This window comes from Arvicanthis niloticus, chromosome 2, assembly GCF_011762505.2.
Source record: "Arvicanthis niloticus isolate mArvNil1 chromosome 2, mArvNil1.pat.X, whole genome shotgun sequence".
NCBI classification, from domain to species: domain Eukaryota; kingdom Metazoa; phylum Chordata; class Mammalia; order Rodentia; family Muridae; genus Arvicanthis; species Arvicanthis niloticus.
Window position 1 is genome coordinate 95816687 of NC_047659.1, and position 23081 is coordinate 95839767.

Genomic DNA, 23081 nt, shown 5'->3' on the forward strand with positions numbered 1-23081 from the left:
ATATCTACACATATGTACATCTCTCTATATATGTATGTATGTGTATATATATATATATATATATATATATATATATAGAGAGAGAGAGAGAGAGAGAGAGAGAGAGAGAGAGAGAAGAGGTACATGTATGCATGTAATAACAATTAGTGAAAATAGAGGCCATAAATTTGAAGGAGAGTGAGAAGGGGTATATGAGAGGGTTTGGAGGGAAAAAAAGAAAAGAAGGGAGAAATGATGTAATTATACAACTTCAATGTTTTCTAAAAGAAAAGCCTAATGAAGGAGAAGGAGGAGAGAAGGAGGAGGAAGAAGATGAGGAAGAGGAGAAGGAAGGAGAGGAGGAGGAGGAGGAGGAAGAGGACTAACTCACCATTGTCAGTGAACATCTAAAGTTCCTGACGCTTCACGTGACCTGTCAATTGCTCTCACCCTGTGTATTGCTCTGCAGTTCATGCCAGGGATCCTGGTTCAGCTTACATCTGCCTTTCATGTTTCTCCCTCAACCAAGTAAATGAATTTCTAAGCTTCTGGTAACATCTCTGCCTGGAAAGAAACCAAGCTGTTGTTTTCTTTTTTCAAACATCAACACAAAAGTCTTTTGTGGCCTCAAAACGAATAAGGACTCCTCCTTCCAGAGAGCAAGCTACTAAGCAGTAGAAGCATCCTGGGTGTCTGGGTGTCTTCTGGATGAACTTTATCTGGATAGAGGGTTTGGTTACCTTAACTGCCTACATTTCAGGCCTAAACACACGTCTGGGCTTCTGGAACTCCTGACCAATACAGATTAAGGTTTCACAGCCCCATGTTTGACGAACTTCTTGGAGTAGCTCATAGAACTCAAGAGAAGCACTGGGTTTACAGTTCTTAATTTTCTATAAAGGATAGCAATACAACTTGCCTGTAGTGAGGTAGCCACTGAGGAGAGGAACAGGTTCCAAGCATAGGCACTATAACCTTGCATCCTCAAGGAACCCCAGCTCCCAGGGGTTGATGTGTCTCACCTGGCTTCCTGTAAGAGCCCTACGATCTGCTGTCTAGAAGCTGGAAAACCCTGTCCCTCTGCATTTTCTGGACATTTTATTGCCTATCAGATGTGACAAAAGGATTCCTAGAAAAGTGGGCAAAGCCTGTTTGCCTCAAGCATTCTTCTTAGCTTTTCTGTGTAGCATTCCTTCCCTCAGGATATGGACAGGAAGCTTCTGGAATGCCAGGGTCGGAAGATGTACCATTATAAAAGGGTGCAGTAGAGAATATCTTTATGGCCAGTTCAAAGACAGACTGGAGGGAAGTTTAGAATTTGGTTGACCTTCCATTCAAAAGAAAAGCCTCATCTTATGTGTCCTGTGGCCTGCCTTGGGGAATAGGGGTTACTCCAGGAAACCTAAACCCCCAATACATATGCTGTAGCATACCTTTTAAAGTCATCTGACAATCTCAAAGACATTGCCGTTCATTCAGCACCTATTACATAGTGACACTGTTATAACCATACTCTATAGTAGTAGCTTGCTTAATCCAATGGCAGCTGCACAAGGCAATTACTGCCATTACCCTGGTTCTGGATTGGAGAAATTAGATCTGGTTTAAACATCTTCCCAAAGTCACATGGGAATGCAGGGTGGAAACCTAGTTTTACTCTGGGAACTGTCACCAAAGGCCCTCCTCTTACTCCTTGCATTTAGGAGTCACTTGATTAAATATAGGTTTGTTTCTATAGAGTGAACATTTTGCTACTTACCCTTTCCATATTCAACCCCCCTTCTTCTTAAAAACACATTGTTTAGTCATTCATTCATTTGTGTGTGTGTGTGTGTGTGTGTGTGTGTGTGTGTGTGTGTGTGTGTAGTATGTATATTTATGTGTACACACAAGTACAGGAGCATATACACCAAGGTGTGTACTTGTGTAGGTCAGAGGACAGTTCTGAGAAGTTGGTTCTTTTCTGTCATCTGGTGGGATTCAGGGATTGAACTCATTTCAACACACCTGTGCACAAGGACCTCTGCCCGCTGAGCCATTTTAAAAGTGCCAGCCTTTTATAAACTATTTTAAAACATTATCCAGATTCTATAGAGATTATCCTAACCACTAATGAGAGACTGCCTCCTTCACAGCTGGACCAGTGAGGCTTTGTGAATGAAGCCAGTCAAGGTGTTCCCGTTCCTTGGCCAGGCAGGGTCAATGACAGCGGGCATATGATCTAAGTATCAGCTCCTTGGAATCTCACTTGGAAAGACTGCTGTTTCTGTTGATGACTGAGAAAGGAAGCCCAGAACTTCCAAAGCTACCCGTGTCCTTCCAACAACCTCGAGAAGCAGCTCAGGCGACAACTGCAGCAAAGAAGGCAGGAGGGAGATGTTAAAGCCAACTGCTAGAACCACTTAGAAGCTCACCCAACTTCTGGACCGCTGGGCTTTCTGTTGTCTAGACCAATGAACTGCTTTCATTATGCTTAAGCCCGTATGACTTGGGGTACTGTTGGGTGGTGTGTGTGTGTGTGTGTGTGTGTGTGTGTGTGTGTGCATGCATGTTCGAGTGTGCATTTTTGGATGACATTCTTCAGGAATTATTTGCCTTGTTTTCTAAGACAGGCTTTCTTCCAGGGACCCCTGTACTCACCTTAATTTTTTCTATTACTTAGAACACATCCTGACTAACCAAGTCAAGTCTTCCTCGGTCTAATTTGATTTCTTCTTGGGCTTTTAGCAAATGTTCTGCAACTTGGAAATGAGGGAGACAGAAAAGATAAGACCTCCTAACCAATGTGATGAGGTAACTTTGACACATCAAATTTGTAAACACATCTTGCTTTTGCTCAGCTAAGTAAAGTTCTTTTGGGGTCTGGATCAAATAAAAAAGCCTTTTGGGGATGTCAGATGATCTAGTAAGCATCTGCCTGCTGCAAGCCACATTGAAACAGAGCTGATTACTGCTCGAAACATCAATGCCATGCATCTAGAAGCATCTCACCCACATTCATTTTGTCAGCAGGTGAAGATTACACTGTTTCTTGCTGCTTAATAAACAGCCAAATGTATCCCTTAGAATAGAAACAGCCACGCATGGTTGAGCATCATATTGATGTTCTCAGCACAGCACATCCATGCACACCCTGGGATCCAGGCTGAAAAGGTGTTCTTGGCATCTCACTCAGAGCTGGAGCTGAGTGCTGGGTTAACTACAGGTCCCGGCTAGGCTAGCAATGCTAATTTTAGTGGGGCAAAAGAAAGAGAAAACACAGGGAAAAATGGCTCTGAGGGAGACTAATAACTGGAAGCCGTGAATCTGTGTCTTGAAAGGCAGCATGGGGTTGAGAACACGAGCATAGGGAAGAGAAGCAGAATGATTAAGAGACAGAACAAGGAAAGATGAAAGTGCCCGTGGTACATATATTCTTGCTGTCCTTAAGCTTTCCTTCCTTTCTAATAGGAGCAATCTCAAAACACTTGGCTTGTTGTCTCCAGTGGACTCCTCACCACCCAATCACATTTTAACTTTAAAATCAGTGCAGTCACAACAACCTGAAGAGGTTGTTGTATAACAGCATGTCCTGGATGGGTGGGAGAAAGGGCTCTATTACTTTGAGTTGACCCCTTCACGTGAAAATAATACTAAGCATTAAAGACATGCTTAAAGCTCCTTGTCTTAGTTAGGGTTTCCATTACTGAGAAAAGATACCATGACCAATGCAACTCTTATAAAGGAAAACATTTATTTGAAACTGGCTTACAGCTTCAGAGGTTCAGTCCATTATCATCAAGGCAGGAATATGTGGCAGTGCCCAGGCAGATGTGGGGATGGAGGAGCTGATGGCCACTAAGAGAAGACTGGCTCCCACATGGCTAGGAGAGGGATCTCAAAATCCACCCCTACAGTGACACACTTCCTTCCAACAAGGCCACATCTACTAAGACAAGGCCACAACTCCTAATAGTGCCACTTCCTGTGCCAAGCATATTTAATTTTTTTATTTTCATTTTTATTTATTTATTTATTTTTATTGGATATTTTTATTTACATTTCAGATGCTATCCCTTTTCCCATTTCCTCTCCCTAGAAAACCCCTATCCTATCCCCCCCTCCTCCTTAATTTCAGGCAGGAATCTAAATTTTAGGCTAGAAAAATGAAGTAGGCTTCAGACATGAAAATGACTTTGGGCTAGGACAGGGAAGTAGGCTCAGATATTTCTGTCATCCTGGTAAGCCCTTAGAAACTATGATCATGGGAGTGATCACGGAACTTTGTTTATTGCCTTGCTTGTTCTTTGACTATTTATGTTTATTGTCTTGCTTGTTCCTTGACTCTTTGCATCTGTTGTATTGCTAGTTCCTAACCTACAACTGATCTTAATACTTGCATGTAATTAAAATGGTGCCAAGCATATTTAAACTAGCACACTCCTCTAAAGTCAAATGCTCCCTTGGGAAGCACATGCCTGGGTAGTGGATGTCTGCATCTAAGGGATAGATGCCCACTGAAGTGTATGGATAAGGAACAGGACTGACAAATAGAAAAATTACTCACCAAAATTAATCAGACTCCAAGTCTATACATCTTAATGAACTTCTATACATTTAGAATCGGCATTCAGAACAGAAGCTGTGAAACTTCACGTTTAATTTGTATGCTTTCAGTATCCAATATATTTTTATGAACTTACCCACCACCCAAAACAATAAAACCTATGACAGAATTCGAGCTAGAAAACCAATGGGTTTTATTTATTTCTAGTTTATTACTTATCATTACCTAGCTTTAGTTTTATTTTTTGGAAGTTTTTAGTAATTAAGTTTATTTAAAAAAAATAGGTCTTGAAAAGCCATATAAGATATAGACACGCTTAGAGAAGTTGTCCTTACCCACTGCTCCATGGCGTGACTTCTCTACAAGAAAACTTGGCAAGCTGAGAAACATATCATTACCTACAGGTCAAGAATTGGTTTCCTTTCGATGGGTCGATGGGTCGATAGTTGACTGTGGAGTTGAATGGGGTCTCTTGGTGGTAATGCAGATAGATGGTGGCTGGGTTGAAGGTAACAAATGACTGGGCCCTGGCAGACTCATTCATTTCCCCATGACAAAATATTTAGCAGAAGTAGCTAGCTAGTGGGAGGAAGGGTTTATCTGGGCTCTCAGTTTCACTATAGGAAGGCATGTTGGTGTTTAGGGCAGTGAGAGAGACTCGAGTCTGTGATGGCGGGGAGTGTGATTTGGCTTGCTCACATCTTAGTGGATCAGGAAACAGCTTGAGGCAATGGAGGTAACAGAGCGGAACTGCCCACAAGCACGGAAGTCCTGCCATGTAGACACTCTGCCTGCCAGGTAAGTCACATGCTCAAAGGGCTCCACAAGTTTCAGAACAGCAGCATTACATGGAGATGACGTTTTAAAGCAGAGTAGCGGAGTAACAGAGATGGCTGGAAGGCTGGCCTCGGGAAGGGCCTCTTCTTTTCCCTGCACTTTTAGCTGAGAAGTAGTAGTTAGGTTCTTTATATGGCCCCACGGCCAGTCCTTCTGAAGGCCAGGCACAAATGTGGCAAAGATCACTTCCGCACTGAGTGTTTCACCCTCACTTGCCAACCCGTATTCACGGCGAGCTTGCCAAAGCGTACCACCATCTCTAATCTGCCACATCCAGGTACCCTTACGGTAAAGAAGGGAGTAAGTGTGCACACATCAAGGATCAGATCTCTGACGTCTCAAGGGCTGACCACCCACTATGTCTTGGGAACCCCCTGCTGAGGCTGGAAGTGAAATCATTTCCTCTTTCACCTCTCCCCAGTGTTGCCCTAAGCAGGTCTGATGCAATGCTTTAGAGCTTGCACAGGGGAAGGCAATGCCTGCCGAGGTAATGGGGTAAGCGGAGAGCCAGTGGGTTGCAGACTCAAGCTCACCCTTAGCATTCAGGGAGAAAAGCAACATCAGTAACTGCAGAGGCCCAAGCTGAATTTCCTCAGGAAATCCTGCCTTTCATTCCAACCTTCCTGGCCCAGCCCTCCTTCTCCTCCTCCGACTTAAAAGAGTAGTCACCAGACAGATCTTCTAGCTGCCAGGGCCAGACAGCTTCCCTGATTTAACAGCTGGTTTTCAGTTCATGCAGACTTTAGGCCCACATCCTAAAATCAGAGCCCTCTCTCCTTTGAAACGTCAGGTGACTTTGCAACATCTTTATAAATTAGAGCACAAGACTGGAAGTTGAAAGAGATATGAGACCAATTACTTGTGAAGTATGAAGCAGGGTACTCAACTAAATATAAGCCAGTGGAGATTGGGTGTTAAAGTCTCTCTGTGGGCTCTCTGTGGCTCAGCAGGTAAAAGCTCTTGCCACCAAGCCCGACAACTTTGATTGTGTCTTTGGAGGCCACACAGTAGACAGAGCAAGAGAACCCTCTTTCTGACTTTGCATATATGCTATGCCATGCGCTCTCTCTCTCTCTCTCTCTCTCTCTCTCTCTCTCTCTCTCACACACACACACACACACACAGAGAAGATAATTAATAATAATAACAAGAATAACAACAATAAAGTGCAATAAATCTCCCTTCAAAATTTTGTCCTTGCTCATTGACTAGGGTCTGTGATGTGCTCTGTAGCTATGATTTTTATTTACTGAAGTCCAGAAACAGTTAAAATATCACCTTCTGCAGACGCATGACTTAGCAAAGGAAGGATCTCCTTTTTTCTGCTCCTCATGGGGCTGCTTCAGCCCCAGGGTGGAGTGGGAGCGCAGAATCCTCCAGTTAAGAGTCTTTTGTAGCAGTCCCAGGGGCATCTCCAAAGCAGTCCTGCTTCTTACCATAAACGGCTGAGAAACCTTAGAGTTCCGTTCTCCCCTGGGCTCTAAGTTTTTAAATTGTAAGCATGAAACTTGAAAGGAATGGAAATTTGTAGCCATCTCTTGCTAGTGCCCTCTTTTGGCTTATTGCTCAGAAATATGAATGCTGTATTTCACTGTGATTGGTCCTGTCGTAAGGGAGACTCTCTGAAGGAAAAGAAGCTGTTTGAAGGTGAAGCTTGGACTGGGACATAACTCGCTGTTCCTTAAGGAAGGGAAGCGTTAATGCTTGTTGTGAATTCCCGGCGTTCTCTTACGTTCTTTGTTTTCCTTCCCTGGGGTAGGACAAGGTAGCTTCCGGGTGCATGAGTCGTAGCACATGGACACAGGACTATGGAGGGGGTGGCCAAGTCTGTAGGATGCCTAAGTTTCTTTGGATGGAAAAAAAAATGTGGACAGATGTCAGAGATTCTAGTAGGATCTTGAAGAATGGCATTGAGGCAGGATACGGAAGAGGAGAGCAGAGAGCAGGAGCCTGAGCTGTTCAGGTTAATTCCCACAATTCTGTAAATGTAATTAGGCTGAAGGCAATGTGGATGGTCTTAGTGTATGGCAAAGATATAGTTACAGTGGAGCTTGTAGGCACTTGTCTTCTATACTTGACCTTACCTAAAAGGTCACAAAGCAAAGGTACAGACCGGTAGAAACAATTTTGCATTCTTTTCTAAGTTAGACCTTCTACATCTGGGTATTTATGGATAAGAAGTGAAGCAACTTTATAGTAGTTTTGCTCATAATGGCCACAAACTCTAAAGCACATCAGTGATTGGCTGCATAAATCAGCTGTAGCATAGCTATCCAACAGAACGCCGTTCAATAATAAAGTGAAGTGAGCTTCTGAATCATGACTTGAATGTGCCTTAGCCGAGCGATGCTAAGCAAAGGAGCCAGGCAGTGAAGGGCAGATCCTGAGTGGCTCCCTTCATGTCAACTGCAGCACATGAAAAATGCCCTACAGCAAAAGGAGATCAGTTCTCCTGGGAATATGAAGGATGAGAAGGACAGCAGCGGGGAACCTTTGCTGAGAAGTACATTCCTCGATTCTCCTGACAGCTTTTCAGCTTTAAGCATCTGTCAGATGTAAGAAGTTCTACTCTTCAAATGTGTGAAACTCATCGTGTGCTTGTTTTGCCTCAATAAAGCTGTTAATTTTAATATCTGACTGGCAGGTGAGCAGAGAAAGCTCAGGAAAGAAATTTTGTCTCTGACAGAAAGACCAGTATTTTAGCTATCCTCAAAATCTTAGGTATGAATGAGTATAAGCGAGGGGAAAAGGGGAGATTTCCCTGGGAAGACATACTGCGGGAGGCAAAGACAGAACTCAGGAAGACAGAAGGCAAAACACTGTGCAAAGTAACAAGGTCTGTGTGTTTTGAGTCAGATCATCTCTATGTTTTGTCATGCTTTGGTGTTCAGACAACCCATGTCATAGGCTTGAGGTAAGTTCTCCAAGCCAGGAGTCTAGCCTTCCTTGTGGATTGTCTGCTTCTATGCTATACAGACCGGTCTCCCTGGACAGGACATTAGTTCGGGTCTGGGCTGAAACATACTCCACTGAAAGGAGAACCCAAGAAGGAAATGTTTCTCATTCTGGGGAGCCAGAGATTCATCCATTCAACTCCATCCACTCCTTTTCACAAGGCTCTGTTGCCCTGGGCTCAGTAGAAGGTGCTCTTTGACATGCAAGCATGACAGGCACAGTCCTCCTAAAGGGTTCGTCAAGCATGCTGAGTTACCTTCGCTCCAAGCATGGTACAAGCATGGATCCATTGATCTGGCATTCCCAACCTACACAAGCTGGTTTGCACATTCTTGTTACTAAACAGAGAAATTAACCTGGCAATAAGTGAACACAGAAATAATGCTAACATTTGTTAAATCTTGTCATAATTTTCTTCAGTTTGGGGGGAGGAGGGAAGAATCACTCAATAATTTAAAGTAATTGCTCTCAAGAGTTTATAGTCCAATAGTGGTGCACCAGAAACATGGGGAAAAATGAAAGATAAATCTTAGTAAGTTTAAATGAGAATGGCCCCCTTCGTAGGCTGCTATGTTTGAATACTTGATCCCCCTTGGCTGAAGTGTTTGGAAAGGATTCAGTGATGTGATCTTATTGGAGGAAACTGGGTGTAGGCTTAGAGGTTTTAAAAGTTAATGCCACTGCCAATTAGCTCTTTCTACCTCATGGTTGCATCTTAGAAGTAAGCACTCAGCTACTGCTCCAGAGCTGTGCCTACCTGCCTGCCTACTGCCATGCCCCTACCATGGTGGCCATGGACTATAACTCCCTGAAAGTGTGACCCTCAAGTAAGCTCTTTCATATGTAAGTGTATAAGTCGCCTTCATCATGGTGTCTTATCATAGCAGTCAGAAAGGATCTAAGACAGCAAGGTACTTCATAGAGCGACAAGCCTAGATGGCCACACAAGAACATTGGACTAGCATGAGAGCTTGCTTCAGACAGTGGGTCAGGGGTTGACCTCACAGGAGTTGAACAAAAAACCTTAAGTGTGAGCTTGAATAGAGAGAAAGATCACAATGCTGTTCCTACAGGAAGAGAATTACAGATACTCAGCCAGAAGAATAGGTGAGGATGAATACAGATGATGTGAGCCCATGACAAGAGTGGAGAGAGGAGGAGAGTGGGAAAAAGGCAGAGACAGAGGCAAAGGCCAACAGCCACAATGTCCTGCCTAGATGTTCTTTACAGGTTTGAATGGGGAGGTTTGTAGTTCTACTCCAGGAAGTGATTTTGAACATCTCACCTCTGTGTGGGCATAAAGATCATAGGTGGGAAACCAGTCTGGGAACTGGAAGCCTAGAATAATGGATCACGGTGAATGGGGTAGACAGGGCAAGAGAATGCTTCCCTGTGGTGCCTTCTCACTAAAGACGGCCTGTGAGCATGAGGAAAAGTGAGATTCTGGTGACTCCAAGTTGGAGTTTCTGCTTGTACAACCACAGGGTGGGATGCTTTGCACTTGGCTGGGGGAGTTTCACAGGAGAGGAGCAAAGTGAGACATGGAATCCTAGGAGGTTTTGTTGAGCTTTTGATGAGCTAAGTCACTCTTTGAACACGGAACTTGAAGTGCCTCTAGCTGCATTTTTCCCCCATTGGGGATGAAGGGAACAATCAGAAAACAGGGTTGAAGCCTAGACTGATAGCTAGGCAATGGAGGCTCAGTAGTTGTCGACAACTGAAGCTCCAGGAGTGGAAACAGGAAGCAAAGTAGAGTAGCTGGTCAGTGCCACTGGGCCGGCAGATCCCTAGGAGTTGGGCAGGAGGGAGAGGGGGAGACTGCGAGTCTGCATGTAAGGAAAAGAAACAGATACTTAATTATTAAACCAAAGAAGCCATTTACAAGCAGGCAGACGCCCCACATCCTAAAAGACAAGGTGTTCTCTCCCCTTTCCTTTCCCTCTCCTCCTCCCTCTCGCTCTCTTTCCTGTCCTTCCTCCCTTTGTCCACCTTTCCTTGTTCCCTCCTCCCTCCTCCTTCTCACCCCCCAAGATCTCTCTCTCTCTCTCTCTCTCTCTCTCTCTCTCTCTCTCTCTCTCTGTCTCTCTCTCTCTCTCTCTCTCTCTCTCTCTCTCTCTCTCTCTCTGTGTGTGTGTGTGTGTGTGTGTGTGTGTGTGTGTGTGTGTGTGTGTTTGTTGAGGAGAAAAAAACAACATTAGTCCTTGACTACCAAAACATGTCTATAGAGCATTAGTGATGTGGGGAGGGAGTTAGCAGTCATTTAAAAGCCTTCTCTGGGATGGAGAGTGAGTTCAGCAGTAAAAGCTCTTATTGCTCTTGCAGAAAGGACCTACGTTTGATTCCCAGAACCCACATGCCAGCTCACAGCCATCAGTAACTCCAGTCCCAAGGGATTTGATGCTCTCTTCTGACCTCTAAGGGCAACAGGCAGGTATGTGGTGCACAAAATTACATTCTGGACCTGGCTGACTGAGGAGGCTTCTCAGGTAGAGAAACCCATTTTAAATGAGAAGCCTAGTGCGAAATAGCTTCACGTTGCTGTGTTATATTTTGTGGTCTATTTCAAAGAAGCTCGGGGACTGTTTAGTTTCTCCAGCTGCTGTAAGTATTGTCTTTAACTACTTTCTTGCTTTCCAAGCTACAGCCCATAATTCAGATGAAACAATACAAATGAATCCTAACTGCAGTCTGCAACTCATAAACTAAAAGTAAGCAAACTCGATTATGCGAATGTCGTGCGCTGCAGGTGGCAACATCCAAACTTTGTGGTACATTTAAACGGAGCTGTGCAGTGTAGTTTTACGCTCAACCCCTAAGCTTTTTTTGCTACACTTCCCTGCTCTTCCACGTGTGTGTTAGACACTATGGCTTCTTAATTTTTAATAAGTGAGATACTCATTTGTGTTGCAAAAGGCTCCAATAAGAAGTTTTAATTGATTAAAGACCTAGGTCACAAAAAAAGCCATCAGACCCCATAATTCCACTAGGAATTTTTTTTTTTTCTAATTTCAGAAGACATTTAAAAAGCCTTCTTTGGGCTGGGGAGAGTTAGTTCAATGGTAAAAAGCACTGGTTGCTCTTGCAGAAAGGACACAGGTTCGATTCCTAGCACCCAAACGGCTCCTCACGAGCATCTGTAGCTCCAGTCCCAGAGGATCTGAGGTCCCCTTCTGACTGAAGGAATCAAGCAGGTTCATGGTTCACAGAAATACATGTGGGCAAAACATTTATTCAAATAAAATAATAAAATAAATTAATCTTAAAAGAATGTTTTTAAAAGCAGTCCCAGTTCCATGGCCTTCTTCAGCCTTGTTCCAAACAGAAGCCTTGCTCACTTTGCTTGCCCAATGAAACACTGATCTGCATAGGTTTGGGGTACCCAGCTCTGCCCAGGATCACTTGTTGGAAAGTCAGAGCAGAAACAGTTTTTTTGGGAGTGTCACATAGGCATCAATTTGTTCATACTGAAGAGAAGATGAGGTATTGAACGTGAAGAGTGAACTAGTGCCCATGGCAATCTTGCTTCAACAGCACTCTCTGAGTCAGCGCTTCTCAACCTTCCCAAATGCCGGGACCCTTTAATATAGTTTCTCATGTTGTGGTGACCCCAACCATAAAATTATTTTCATTGCTACCTCTTAACTATAATTTTACTAGTGTTATGAATCATAATGTCTGTGGGTTCGGATAGTCTTTGGTGACCCCTATGAAAGGGTTGTTTGACGGCCCAATGAAGTCTTGACCCACGAGTTGAGAATCACTGCTCTATGGGGAAATCTCTGTACTTACACTTCACTCTGAGATGTCTTACATATTGATGGCAAAAAAGGGAGACTGAGCAGAGTGTAAGGCTGTGGTGCAGACTATGCAAATATAGTTTTGGTTAGACAATTAAACACTAACTTTTGATACTCAGATCTAAAAAAGAAAGAAAGAATCATAGTAATTAAAGGTGCAGGCCATCTGGCCAAGCAGAAAAGCAGATTTACAGCTACAGTCTTGGTCTTGGGCCTCTACCTTCAGATTTTGAGGCCTGGATTACATGTTCGTGTTTCGGATTGTGGTAAAAAAAATGAGACCGAGTGCCACTAGCAAATGCTAAGTAGCTCATAAACAAGTGCATTTAAGGGGACCCATGCTCCTGTCCCAGTGTCTTTCCAAGTGGCCCTCAAGCTGTTCCCAGCCACACGCTCCACAGACATCTTGAGCAGATTAGTCTCAACATTTGGTGGTAGGCACAGGTAATTACTGCTTCCCTAATATGATTATTGTTTTCCTTTAGTTTGGCTTACCTGCTGTGACTGTGGTTATCCTGTCAACAGGAATTATTTCACACTGGGTAAAACATTCAGTTGGGACGGCATATGGTTCTATGCAAACCACACAATGAGGCAGATCACCTCAGGTGGAGTCTAGCAGGTTGACACTGGCTGGTGCCACTGAGCCAGGAACCCCAATTAAGCAAATTACCCAACAATTATTATTTTCATGTAAACTAAATTTTTTCTGTTTTCTATAAATATCCATATACACATTTGCTTTTGTACTTTGGTAAAAGTAATAGCTGTCCATGGAAAAACTACAAGTGACATAGAGTCCTAGGGAGGAAGCAAACAAAGGGTGTGAAGTGCCCTCAACTACAGACACCCCTATACATTTACTTATGGCTCTAGGGCTATCCACTGAAGTGTGATCAATCTACCAGGGTCCACGCCTAAAAGAAAAATGATGTTCTCTCCTGCAAAAGACAACTGCCAGCAGCTTCCCAGCTAGGAAGAGACCCTCATGAGACCCTCCCCTGTTAGAATTAACATATTGACTGACTTGTGTGTAGGTCTTGCACGGGCAGCCACAGCTGCTGTAAAGGATGAAGGCAATGGTCATTTCAGGTCCAGAAGACAATGTTTTTCTCAGGTCCTCCCCAAGGTCTAGCTCTCAACAACCTCTCTTTCCACATCAGTGAGAGTCTTTGAGCCTTGAATTTTATTCACCTGTAAAGAAAAACAAAATCATAAAATTTAAAGGTAAGTGGGATGAAAATGGTAACTATTATACTGAGGGAGGTATCCACTACCCAGCAAAGACAAGAGTCCCATGTTCTCAATCATGTGTGGATCCTTGTATTGAATTTTTAGATTTGAATGTTTAACTGGAAGCACCTGTAGAATGAAGGGCACTAGAAAGGAAGGACCTTTGGTGAGGAGGGGAAGGTAGATCTTAAGGAGAGAGGTGTGGTGGTTTGAAAGTGCTTAGCCCAGGGAGTGTGGCCTTATTGAAGGAGATGTGGCCTTGTTGGAGGAGGTCTGGCCTTGTTGAAGAAAGTGTGTCACTGTGGGGAATATGCCTGGAAGCTAGTCTTCTTGTATTTGTCTTCAGATGAAGATGTAGAACTCTGGCTCCTCTGGCACCACACCTGCCCCGATCTGCCTTACTCCTACCTTGATAATAATGGAGTGAACTTCTGAACCTGTAAGCCAGCCCCGATTAAATGTTGTCCTTATGAGAGTTGCCTTGGTCATGGTGTCTGTTCACAGCAGTAAAACCCTAACTAAGACAAGGGGATAGAAGAAAGGAAGAATAATAGAGAGGGAAGTTTAAATAGGGAGAGTAGTGCAGAGAAAGGAGAAGGAAAGAAAGATGGGTAACAGTGTTTTAGAAGTCATATGGAAACCTGTTTTATATTTCATATTATATATGTATAATACATATATACAGAAACACACACACATAATACAATAGTTTATCTGTGGTGTGGAGAGATGGCTTAACAGTTAGAACACTGGATGTTCTTCCAGAGAACCTGGGTTCAATTCCAACTACTTATGACAGCTTACAACTGTAATTCCAGTTTCAGGGCATGTGAAATCCTCTTTTGGTCTCTGTGGGCATCAGATATTCATATAGTACTATAGTACAGAGACTTACATGTAGACAAAACACCTATATACATCAAGAAAACATTTAATTTTTAAAAAGACAGTTTAATTGGAGTTATTCTACCGAGGGCATAAGGCTCCTCCCAGAAGCCAGACACAATCCAGTGCCAGGTATGGGATATTTTCTCTCCAGTTTTACTCAGAGATGTCTCAGACACCCCCAAACAATACAAGCTTTTGCCATTTCTCTTGTTTTTCTGCAATAACTTGATGATAAGACCCAACTGCTGAAGATACCATATATTTTGCTCACAGGACTTACAGAAATCAAGCTGGTTCCACCTCACAAGCTTCCCTCATGCTGGCTAGCTTTCATAGTACTGGACAGGGCTTCTGCAGGGACAGGGGATTATCATTAGTCTTATCCAGCAATGAATCTTGTGAACTACAATGATGTCCAGTGTGTTGAGATGTGCCTGTGAGTGTAACTATGAATAAATGCTGTAGGGTAACCAACCACTTTCTGGTTAGACTGTATGAGAAAACATACTCTTGCTTCTATAAATCTGGCCAAGAACCTATGGTTTGGGAACTCAGGTTTCAGAGGTGAAACTATTAATATTGCTTGTCTAATATCAAACTGCCTTGTAAATTTATATCTTTCTATCCATAGATTAGTGCAACTCTCAGACCTCATCTGAGATTTTTCTTTGTGCAGTGCATGATGGCTAATGCAGAGATAAAACACTGCTCAAATGAGGAGAATGTGTCTATGAAGTGCTCAGCCATAAATGGGACATCCATACCAGAAGTATCTCTAGAGCATTTAAAAATAAAATCCTCCAGGTGCCAGGCATGGTGGCTCACTCCAATAATCTTAATATTTTCATAGAGAAGAAGGAAAATGAAGGGGAGTGGATGTGAGTTCAAGGCCAGACTGGACTACATAGAGAACTCTTGTCTGGGGACACATACCTGTAATCCTGTCATTCCAGAAGCAAAAATAGGAGTGCCACTAGTTTCTGACCAGCCTGGCTACAAAGAATTTTCCAGGACAGCCTGGGCTACAGAGCTACATAACAAGATCTGTTTCAGAGAACGAGAGAGAGAGAGAGAGAGAGAGAGAGAGAGAGAGAGAGAGAGAGAGAGAGAACAAGTAAGAGAGGTGGAAAGAAAGAAAAAGAAAATGAAAGAGAAAGGAAAAGGATGAAGGGAAGAAGAAGGGGAAGAAGGAAAAGAAAAAGGAAGGAAGGGAAAAAGGAAGGAGGGAAGGAAGGGAGAACAGAAGGAAAGAGGAAGGAAGAAGGAAGGTAGGGAGAGAAAGAAATAAAGCAAAAAAGCAAACAAGCAATAAAGAAAGCAAAAAAGAAAGAAAGAAAGAAAGAAAGAAAGAAAGAAAGAAAGAAAGAAAGAAAGAAAGAAAGAGGGAAGAGGGAGGAAGGAGAAAGAAATGGCATCGGCTGGCTACCTTGGCCTTTGGCAGATTTTTTTTTTCTATATCTTTGCTACAAAGTACAAGCACAGCACATCCTGTCTGTGTTGTTGGCTCAGAGTCACCCTGTCCAGTTGTACCCTTCCTGAGGTGGGCAGAATAAACAGACATTTCTCTAAGCCTAACATGTTAATGCTATAAACGCTGATTGTTAAGTGAAACGCTGTTGTTTCCTCCCACCCTAGCAAATACGTCTTCATAAATCAAAAGTGTAAAGTAACTGTACAACTCTGTTTGCTAGTGCCTTTTTACTGGTTTTTTTTTTGGGGGGGGGGAATAATTGCTTTCTTTCTTTTATAGTACTCAGGTTCAAGCTGACATTCAGTTTTATAATATGGCTAGTGGTGGTAAACTATCTTGGACAGTGATGTGCTTCAGTATATAAATTAACTGTTGAAATAAAGGTATGCTTAACTCATTGAGCATTGTATTTATACTTTAGCAAAGTCCCATATTGTGTTTGTATAATTGTGTCCTCGTGTGTGTCTCACTGTTAGTAAAGTGACAATGAGTCAGAAGTGTGACACACTGGTGACTTTTCTTGTTTTTTTGTTTTTTTGTTTTTTTGTTTTTTTTCATCACAAGTACACTTGCATGCTTAGCAATTTGCATGCTTAGTTTCATGTTTTAAAATAAATTTTTTTATTTTGTATTTTGTTCTGAAAACTAGTGAAGACCCAACTGTTGGATCCCATATGCTGTTCTTGACGTTTGCCAGCCCTGTTCCAGGTAGGCTGGGATGCTAACAAGGACACAGGAATTTAGCCATCCTAAAACTAGCAGGGGCTAGACAGGCTCAGTGGTTAAAAGTGCCTGCTACCCTTGCACAGGACCTAAGTTTAGTTCCCATCACCCATATGACAACTCACAACTGTCTGTAACTATAATTTCAGTGGCTTTGACGCCCTCTTTTGGCCTTCTTGGGCACCAGAAATGCATGTGGTACTCAGACATAAGCATACATGCAGGCAAATCACACATATACATAAAAATAAATCAATAAATTTAATTTAATTTAATTTAAAAAACTACTGGCTACCATTGGCAAACAGTATCCATGATTAAATATCAGAAAAGGTGGTCAGGTGACTCACAGCCATCTTAAACTTCAGCTCCAGGGGACTAAGCTCTTTTGGCATCTCTGGGTACCTTCATGCATGTGGCATATGCTCATACAAATAAATTTAAAATAAAAAATAGGGAATGGGCAGACAGTATCATTAAAATTTCCTGGTAAATATAATGCATGTCTGTAAAAGTTTGCACCAGTGCACAGGAACTCTTGTTTATAAAAGCAGGCTCTAAGCACAGCCTAAGAATATCCCAGTTTGGAGTCACAACATCAATTGTTTCCCCATAGCAGAAGAACAGAAGAGTCTCCTGTGAGCCAGTTTCCTCCTCTCCCCACTTCTGAGAACATGAGGTGGGCATAGAACCTGGACCCTCTGCTCCCCAAGGCTCCTGGGAGATGATGCTTTCTGGTTGAGCAATAGTGTGCTCCCTTTCAGAGGGTCCAGACACTGAGATAGATCAGAATATGTTGCCCCTAATGTATTTATTTGACATATTTCCAATTACCTATTGTAACTCCAGATCTCAGCAGATTCAGGAAGAACTCTGAAGAGCTGTCCTTTTGTAAAAGGAACTCTAAACATCTCTAGGACGGTGACAGCTTCTTATCTTAGCAAGTTTTTTTTTTTTTTTTTAAACCACAGGAAGAAGAGCGGAAATCCAACACCTGGACAGTTAGAGATGACCACAGGTGGCTGGCTGAGGGACTTATCTCTGTCACAAGACAACCCTTGAGGCTGTCCACCTCCCTCCCCCAACCTCTCATAGCATACGTCCTACTCCCAGCATCCCAACCACTGTCCCTTTGTTTATCTCTCTTTAATGATCAGCTACTGTCCCCTTTGGGTCTCACACTTCTGTGACTCCTATACTTAGGCATGTTGACAACTGTTAGGTTTTTTTCCCCTGTTTATCTATGCATTGTCAGCTCAATTCAAAGACTAAAATTATTAAAATTTCAGAAGGAGGAGGGTAAGTCTAAGACTTCCCTGCACCATTGCCCACCAGACAATTCCTTTTGCCTCGTATCTAGCCTCTGCACAGTCACCTCAAGCACAAATTGAGAGGTTTTTCTGTCTCAGCATCTTCCCCTGCCTCTTGGCACCCACTTTCATGCTCCTAGGATACCTCCTGTGTGTTCTTTCCTTGCATATCGTGTTTTTCCACTGGCTGTCATTCAGTTCTCCACATTTCCTGGGGTTGTTACCCAGAAGATTACACCAGTCTCACTTAGGGGCATTGTATTTCAATAGTGTTTACTTCAGACACATTTTCAGCACCCCAAAAGAATACATCCTAAAAGTGAATTTTATCCAGATGATTGTATCTTGTAGGACCTACCATATCCCAAAACCAACAGGACTCTGGGAGCTCTGGCTTCGTGTTCCTTCTGTTACCTCCTTACTCACAGCCTGGTTTCCAAATCAAAGCTCACACCATTTCCCCTCCAGACTCCATCTCAGCTTGCTGCCCTTCTGCTACTGTGCCCCCCCCCCCCAGAATATCTTTTGTGCTCTCTTCAGCATTCTGCAAGTGTGCTTTCTATCTTCTCTGACTTCCCTAAGTTTTCTCTAAGTTTGGGGAAGACAGTCTCCACATTTTCTCAGTGTCATGTCTCTTCCACACCCACATCTTCCCCATTCCTGTGAGACATCAAAGGGAAGACGCGTGCGCTGTGGCTTCTTGGGGTGGAGGTGGGGGTAGTCACTGGCTTTGATGCACCTGGGAATATTTGGTTCTCAGTCTCAGCTTTGGTACTTTGACATCCGATTGTTTGCTTATTTAAAAAAGATGCACTTTGGGCTGGGGAGATGGGTGAGTTGGTAAGGTACTTGCTACAAGACCATGAGAACCTGAATTTGGATACCCAACACTCATGTTAAAACCCTGGCACAGAGCCACACACTCATAAAACAAGAGGCTGTGGAGGTAGAGACAGAAGTATACCTAAAGCTTGTTGGCCAGGCAATCAAGAGAAGTCAGTGAGGTCCAGATTCATCAAGACTCTGTTTCAAGAAACAAAGTAAATGGAAATAGAAAAAAACATCACTAACCTCCGGCTTTCAGACGAAAGAGCACACCTGCACACGTGTGCTGGCATACAAACATTAGTGACGCTTACCTGGACCTATTAGCTCAGGACTGTAATCTCAGCTAAATGTGAGGCTGAGGTGGAGGATCACAAGTTTTGAGGCCCACCTAGGCTACAGTGACCTCAGAGACAGCCTGGGGAACTTTAGCCAAATTTGGTGCTAAGGCAAAAACATGAAAAGATCTGGGGATACAGCTATATAATAAAATACATTTTTGGTATGGATGAGGTTCAATCCCCAGTGTGACAAGAGGAGGGAGAGAGAGAGAGAGAGAGAGAGAGAGAGAGAGAGAGAGAGAGAGAGAGAGAGGAGAAACACTAAGTTTTTGCCATTACTTCACTCTGTGTGCATGGTCAAGCCACTGATACTTCTCCAAAGCTCTATTTCCTCAAATGGGAGTGTCTACGTCCACTCCAGGCAACAGGGTATTATGTGAGCTATGCTGAAGACTGTCAAGAATTAATATTTCCTTCGTGGTATGATAAGAAGAGTGTGCTGTTTTTGAAAGCACTGTTGACATATGTTTGTGCAAACAGATGAACATTGCCATCTCTGCTGACTCACGCAGATGAGAACAGGAGCTTGCATACCAACCTGAGACCTGAGAGAGGGGTGGAAGGCATGCTTTCCAGCACTTCACGGTGGAACACTATGCCCACTTCTCCATGAGCACGCATCACAGCTGGCCACTCCCTCTACAACCTGAGACAGTTGGAAATGAATTCTCTGGACAACCTGGGGCTCAGGGATGGTTATCAAGGCACTGGGGACAGCATCAAATCTGTCTTTCTCTTTGCCTTTGTTCGTCACTGCAGCTGAAATGTAGGACAGACCCTAAAGGAAATGAGAAGCAGAGAGGAACAAAAAAGGCACAAAGCGGTCCCCCAGGTCTCTGTCCTATCCAGCTCTGGGGAGTCCTGGGAAATACCTATTTCTAAGTCAGTGATCTTTGACATCGCCCTCCCCCCAGCCCTCCTTCCACTGTACTCACACTCTGTTTCTGAGCCACACTCTGTGGCTCAGATCCCTGACCTTGGAATGATCCTAACCACACCTGGAGCAGTAAGAGAGTCTGACAATGTCTCCCAGCTGCCCCTTTCCCCAGAAAGCTGCCTCTGAGGACAAGAATCGTCTTGCTTTAAAGGAAGAAAAAAAATACTCTCCAGAAATGTGCAGCCAGCAGATATGAGAGATAAAAGCCAAGTTCCTTGCCTAGAAGGCAGATCTGTTCTGTGTGGCTTGTGTTCTAGCACCTTCCTTCCACAGATCAAAACACAGCTCAGCCACATCCTCCCCTGTCCTGCCCTGAGTCAGGCTCTGACATCCTCTACACTGCCTTGGTGGAAAATCCACTTTAACTATAGCATAGGCCGAGTGTCTCCTCAGCCACACCCGGGAGGTGGATGGCTAATTTCCTGATTGCTGGCCCCAGACACCTGACAGGAAGCATGATGAAGGAGGAGGATATATGTGATTTATAATCCCAGGGGAAGGCATGGTAGCAGAAATGTGAGGCAGCTGGTCACATCGTATCTATGGTCAGGAAGCAGAAAGCAGACAGAAAGTGGGACTAGGCTGTAACACCATAAGCCCACCCCTCCATGAGGTGACCCACTCTCTGCAGCCATCTACCACCTCCTAAAGGGTCTATGCACCTCCTAATGGTGCACTTCCAAAATACCACTGCCAGGTAGAGGGCCAGGTACACAAGCATATGAGGGACACTTCGTATTCTAACCAGAGGGGTTTTGCACAATCCTGACATGCTTGTCTGTGAGTGAGTTATATTTGAAGACTTCCAGAACAAATGGCAGAAGTGGGGTACTGCCTAACAGAGGGGCACCGGCTTTGATTTAAGGGACCTGAGTTAGCTCTTCTCCCAAAACTCCCTTTATCAGGAGTAAGTTGGTTTAGCCCTCTACACAGTTTACCAGTCTGCCAAATGGGGGCAGGAGACAGATTAAACTTTAAAGTCTCTTTCTATTCTTTCGTTCTAGGATTTTGTGAACCATTCTTGTCTTTCCATTTTGACTTAGGAGGAGCGCACAGGAAGGATATGTGCACTTCGGCTCAGTGACTCCCTCTCTGTCACCCCAGTAAGGAAGCCCCACATGCATTGCATTTTGGGTATTTATTCAGCACATAGTGCTTTCAAAGAACCGCTTTTGAATAAAATGGTCCAAGCACCTACTTTTTGGTGGGAAGCTGGCAGCGAGGCTTGCTCACTTCACTCTGGCAACCACTCAACATCCGCTCTTCTTGGCTCTTTGCATTCATAAAGTGATGTGAGAGTCTGCTGGAAAAGACAAAACCTGCTCAGATCAGTGCAGAACTCATTTGTAAAAAGGAGAGCGCTTGTTGAATCAATCGTAAGCCACATTGTTCATTTGAGGAGTGAGGAGTTCACTTGCCTTGCTTTTTAACTTCAAAACGTCTTTGCATCCAGTCCTTGATCTGCCTTCCCTGACGCTCTTGTAAGATAGTATTTTTTTCCCCTACTTGGAAAATGAAGAAACTAAGTCAGAGTGTGGGTGTGTGACTTGATTTTAAAGTGACAGAGAATTGATGTTCCAAGCAGGCCTGGAGCACAATGCTTACTTGGTTCTTAGCTGCCAGAATTCAAGCCTGTTACGTGTCACTTCAAGAGTCTAGAGGTGGCATATTTTCTATGCGAGCAGTGCCTTAGATGGTGGATTATTGTTACACAAAGAGGAATGGTATATAATGAAAAACTTTGGGGAGACACTGGATTATGTAGAATTCTTTAAAATAAGGCACATGGGAACAAGAGAGATGGCCCAGTGATGACCAGTACCTAGTGGACTTGCAGAAGACCTATGTTCAGGTTCAAGTACCAATGTCAGGCAACTCCAAGCACCTGTAACTCTAGTTCAAGGGACTCTGATACCTCTGGCCTCTGTGGGTACTGCACAAATATGCACATGTGGGGTGTGTGTGTGTGTGTGTGTGTGTGTGCATGCAAACTTAAAAATGAATTTAAAATACTTTAAAAATAATATACCTTAGAGCCTTGCTCTTGAAGTGTATAGTGTCCTGGACCACACGCCCCTGACTTCCAGAGCACATTGCATCCTGGTATTTATGATACTCATGGTTCGGCTAATTGAGTGACTTCTGGTACCAGGAAGACAGAGCCTACTAGCTCAACTATTAGAGCCAATCAGTGCTCTAATAAGCATGTTTTCAGGTAGGACTGTGGGCATGCATGTGTACTGTTGTCAGTACCTTGATTGGCTGCAATGCTGTGTGTGATCTTTAAGCATTTTGGCTTTGAAAAAGATATTCACAAGGACTTACAGTCACTCTGATTTTATCTTGACAATGTTTCCAGTAAGCCGAATGAGTTTTGTAATATCCAACAGTCTGAGAAGTCAAGGTACAGCAGTTATGACACAGCCTGCACTCTTAGTCTGAGACCTCATTCATCCTGCTTCTCCTGAGCAGCTCCATGACCCTCCAACTATCTATAATAATAAGCATTTAGTTCTCTACATATAACAAAATTCCACTGGTAAGCATCATCTCCATACAGATGCTATACCTCTTACAATTAAATACTGAGTACTTAAGTTAGAATCAGTTTATACAGCTTGCCTGATCGCTGCCTTAGACCTTGATTTTGCCCAAGTGTAGACATCAAGTTGGCTCTTCTCACTGGTAGGAGCTCAGGTGCCTTCTTTGGAGCTTCTTGAATCTGTGAAGGCCATGGGTCCCCCTCATCTGGAGGAGTGGATGACTCACCCAGAAGGACTGAGTCACGAAGACTGGCAATGAGGGTGTGTGGGAATTAGCATCAGTGAGACATACCTGGTGAGCGGAGAAGGGAACAGAGAGACATCAACAGGCAAACTGCCCCTCTTTCTCCCTGACAGATTTCTTTGCAGAACAGAGGAGCCCCTTGGTACCTACAGAGCCCTGCAAGTAGCCGGCTGCTTTTCTTTGTGAGCCTGTGGCTGCCTCAGAAGGCACTGTATTTCACTTGCTCTGCCAGCTCTCTTGACACACTGTTTATACCCCCATGAGCTACCTCAGTGAAACACCAGCATTTAAACACTGCCTAAGGTCTGTTCTAGGGGATCTGGCTGATAATTCTGTTTGTTCAAGGGTTTTCCCACTGTTGTAGAGCTCATGGCTTGTAAACCATGAACCTTACTCGGTCAATTCCTCATACAACCCTTCTCCTTGTGCAGTTGAATATTGGGATTTATTTC

The 23081-nt window shown here is 43.6% G+C and overlaps 1 long non-coding RNA gene across 1 annotated transcript; it reads left to right on the plus strand.

Annotated features, from left to right (window-relative positions):
* The first annotated feature begins 4819 nt into the window (after nucleotides 1–4819).
* Nucleotides 4820–17667, plus strand: LOC143441186 (uncharacterized). The gene is made up of 4 exons (XR_013108415.1): nucleotides 4820–5323; nucleotides 10640–10748; nucleotides 16356–16414; nucleotides 17401–17667. It is a non-coding gene; the product is annotated as an uncharacterized LOC143441186 (long non-coding RNA).
* Nucleotides 17668–23081: the final 5414 nt, after the last annotated feature.